This window comes from Myotis brandtii, unplaced genomic scaffold (genome assembly GCF_000412655.1).
Source record: "Myotis brandtii unplaced genomic scaffold, ASM41265v1 scaffold504, whole genome shotgun sequence".
In the NCBI taxonomy this organism is placed as follows: Eukaryota; Metazoa; Chordata; class Mammalia; order Chiroptera; family Vespertilionidae; genus Myotis; species Myotis brandtii.
In genome coordinates, this window is record NW_005369217.1 from 4,488,499 (window position 1) to 4,492,860 (window position 4,362).

A 4,362-nucleotide genomic window follows, 5' to 3' on the forward strand; every position below is an offset into this window, starting at 1 on the left:
TCGGAAAGCCGGCCGTAGGCAAGGCGGCACCCCGGGACCCAGGAGCCGCCCTGCCTGTGGCCCGTGATCCTGATGGTGATCGGAAAGCTTGGCCGCAGGCAAGGCAGCACCCTGGGACTCAGGAGCCACCTTGCCTGCGGCCCGTGATTGTGATCGGAAAGCCAAGCTGCAGGCAAGGTGGACCCCTGGAACCCAGGACCCCGTTGGCGAGGTCTGCAGGTGAATCAGCGATCAAGCTATGAGGGGGACGGTGGGGGCAGAAGGAGCTACAGGAGCAGCTCTGGCCAGAGACTGAAGACTCCTGCTGGAGCGAGGAGCAAAGACTGAAGGCTCCAGCCGCAGCGAAGACTGTGTCCAGAGCGAAGATGGAAGGCGGTGGCCAAAGTGAAGGTCTGGGTCCCGGGTGCCAGAGGAAAACTGGTGCTGGCAGCCAGGGGAAAGAAGGCCTATTGCATGAATCTCTTCGTGCAACGGGCCTCTAGTCTATATAATAAAAGCCTAAGCGACTGTTAAGGCGGAACAACCAGAATGACCGGTTGCTATGATGCATACTGACCATCAGGGGGGCAGATGTTGCCTCCAGGTGGTCAGTGCACTCCCACAGGGGGTGCACCGCTCAGCCAGAAGCCAGGCTTATGGCTGGTGAGCGCAGTGGCGGTGGCTGGAGCCTCTCCCGCGTCCGCGGCATATATATATATATATATATCTCCTATATAATAAAAAGCCAATATGCAAATCAACCAAACGATGGAACAACTGGTCGCTATGACGCACTGACCAGGGGGCAGACGCTCAATGCAGGTACTGCCCCCTGGTGGTCAGTGCGCTCCCACAGGGGGAGCGCTGCTCAGCCAGAAGCCGGGCTCACGGCTGGCGAGAACAGCAGCAGTGGTGGGAGCCTCTCCCACCTCTGTGGCAGCTCTACAGATGTCCGATTGCCGGCTTAGGCCTGCTCCCAGCAGGGCGTGGGCCTAAGCCGTCAGTTGTACATCCCCCAATCGCTCCCAGACTACAAGAGGGTGCAGGCTGGGCTGAGGGACCCCCCGAGTGCACAAATTTAGTGCACCGGGCCTCTAGTATATAGAGATATATATATGTATATGTGTGCGTGTGTGTGTGTGTGTGTGTGTGTGCGCGCACATGCAAGCACAACATACATAGTTCTCCAGCCTTGAAATATATTTATGGCCAATTCTCTGACCTATAGTGATGCTGCCCCCAAAAGAAATGCTCTTCCTTATAATGCTTTTATAGACCTGGGAGAAAAACCTGCCATTTCTCTAATTTCCTTTTTACAGCTGAAAATGTTTTAGCCTGTGTTTTGCTCACTGAATATCTAAATGAAATTTTTGATGGTTCTACATAAAACTTTCAAGGAGCAAGCCTTCACTCCAATTTTAAGTAAAGCTTTTAGAGACTCCAAATTTTAAACGTACATAAATTATTATAGTTGTAAACTTCCTAAACTGATTTGATTTATTTCTCTAACTAAATTTCTTAGTGTGGTTCAGCTGTTGGCTTGACCTCTTGACTAAAATAAGTTTACCAGCATTTCATTGAAATGATTCTTATCTTTACAAGGATAAATATGGCCATATTTCTCAAAAATTCAGATTAAGGATGTAGATTTCTGGGATTTATGGAGACTATTTTTCTTTTCAAACATTTGATCAGTATCACGGAATGTGGTTAGACACCTTGGAAAGCCATTAAATAGAAATGCATCATGATTTTTAGGGGAAGAAAGGCAAACACAGAGGAGAGTATGTTAGATGATTCACCCGTGTCCCCAGCTGACCATGTGGGGCCAAAGAGGCTGATTTTTATGTTTTAAAATTAATCCAACATAGATTAACCATGTCACATCCCCTTAACCACAGGCGTATGAATCTCAGGGCAGACAGCTGTTTGGATGTCCCACACTGGGACTGCTGCCCTCAACAAACACTTCTGATTCTCCTACATGGTCACTTGGCAGCATCTCTGTGCACCCATATGGCTCAGTGGCATGGTGCCTGTTTACAAGTCAGTCGAATTGTTTCACTAGGACCCAGGAGACAAGCAAACCGCCCACTGACCTGTGCATCTTCTTTCTCAGAGAAAAAAAAAAGCTTACCTTGGAAACGACCTCTAAGTTTGTGGCACTATATTTATTGGCATTTCTTTGTTTTCTCTACCCTTTGGACACTTACTCTGTCTGTAAAGATAACAGAGGAAAGAAGAATAATGATGTTTTCTGCAATTGCTAAGCAGATAGTACAGAAATAGCGAAATACAAATCTGGACTCTCACCTCTGGCCTCAGTAGGCACACACTTCCCAGATATCGGTAATCCTGCTCAAAGATGGGATGGAGCACTGGTGTGCATATGACACTGAAACTGGCCATACACACAACTTTTCAACTGGTTTCATTATTGAAGTAGGAGTAGTACTTTTCTTGTAATGAGATGATACAGAAGAAGTACCTGGAGCTCCTTGCAATAGATTTATGGATTCATGTGACTACTCGATGCTTTGATTAACAGAAATTGTGCACTAGCCCTGGAATTAACAAATGGATGTTTAATGTGTCATCATTGTTTTCTTTTCTTCTTTCTAAATAGCTATTTTTTGTAGCCTATTTGAGTTTATAAAACACTTTTACCTATGTTGTCTTACTTAGTCCTCATATAAAGTTTACAAAGTAGGTCGATAAGGTATTATTACTATTAATTTTATTTTACAATTATGAAAACTGGGGCTTAGCACATTATTGTGCTTTGTCCCCACAAGTTTAAGTGACAAAGCCAAGACACAAACCCAGACATTTTTTTCTGGGAGTCCATTGCATTTAGCATAGGAGTGCTAGCGTAGTAGCTGGATAAAAGGAGAAATCAGAGGGAATTGGACACTGAGTCTGTTTGCTTCACTAGGAAGCTACAGCTTCAGACACTCCGGGGAATCATAGTATTACCCTGCGAAGGATTAGCAACCTCCCTTCCCAGCTCAGGTATCAGACTGGGCATGAGCAGGGGGATGTAATCCCATGTGCAGTAGAAGTCAAAGTGGTGCAGGGGAAGGTGCTTGACCATAAAGGCCTGTCAGTCTAGCCTGGGAAAACAATGGATAGGTCAGGGGGTGGACGCATCCAAAGCCCACAAATGCTTGGGAAGTTGATTGTTATTTTGATAAAGTTCCTGTTTCTTCCCAAGTCTGAGATAATAAAATCCCAGGGGACAAAGAAGAGCTCCTTCTCTCACCCAGGAACATGGGAGCACATGCAGGTCTAGCAGACAACTGGGCCCAGAGCAGACCACGTGGCTCCAAAGGAATAAGCTTTAAAATGAAACAGAAACTCTGGACGCTGGTCTTTGTTTTTTCCTTGCTGAAGACACGGTTGGACTTTTGCCATGGCAGGACGGATGGAGATTGGACATTGGAAACCCAGAAATCTATTTCCACGGGAATAAGTCTTGCCACGCCACAGTCTCCCATGCAGGGCTCCTTGGATAGCTTTCGTTATGATCCCTTTGTAGAACACAATTTACACTGGCAACAGACGAATCCTTGAGAATATGCTCATCTGGATGGATTCAGTTTTATTTCATTAAGTGAAGCTTCCAAATACTTAAGAGATTGATTGGAAAATAGATATTAACATACTCATTAAAAGAGACTCTAATAGAAAATATCCCTAAGAGTTGCCATTGTAATTTATTGCTTTTATTTCCTTCTTGGACTTGCTTCTTGAGTAATGTTTTGGGTCAGTTTCTTGGCAACAGCTTTGATTCAGTTGTTTCCTTTTGTTAGAAGGTCAAAGAATTTTCATTTGCCTAAAAGGAAGAAAATTTGTCAGGATTCCAAAAACCCATATTACTCTAGATATGACATAACCCTTTAAATCTGCATCACTTCTAATTAATACCAATTTATGATCACTGGCATGACTCTAAGTTGATTTTATTGAAGCAATTGAAAATAAATTTAAAAAGTTATAGGTAAAGGAGTTTTGAAGGCAACATGGCCTAATTTTACTATTGCTATTACCTTCCTCTTTTAGATTGGAAACTTTTGAATCAGAAGTATAATGTAAAGGGGAGAGAAGACTTATGTAGCCAGGCAGATTATCATATAAATTCTTAATGTTGAATATAAATGAGAAAGGGTCAGAATGTTAGATTGTCATTGAGTCAATGTTTGACATCTGAATATTTGGAACTATTTGGAAAGGGGGTATGGTTGAATCACTGAGTCTTATTAAAGTACAAATATCCCAGTGTTTCATTCCCATTTATAAGGGTGTCTTGTTATGAAAAAAACAAACAAAAAACAACCTTTTCACTTTTAAGAGCTTGTCTAAAGTGGATTTTACATATCGTAC

General features: G+C 43.6%; 1 protein-coding gene across 1 annotated transcript in view; it reads left to right on the forward strand.

Moving 5' to 3' along the window:
- The window catches only part of EEA1 (early endosome antigen 1), a 133,958-nt gene that overhangs the window by 64,326 nt on the left and 65,270 nt on the right, over window positions 1-4,362 (forward strand). The gene's annotated exons all lie outside the window — the stretch shown is intronic.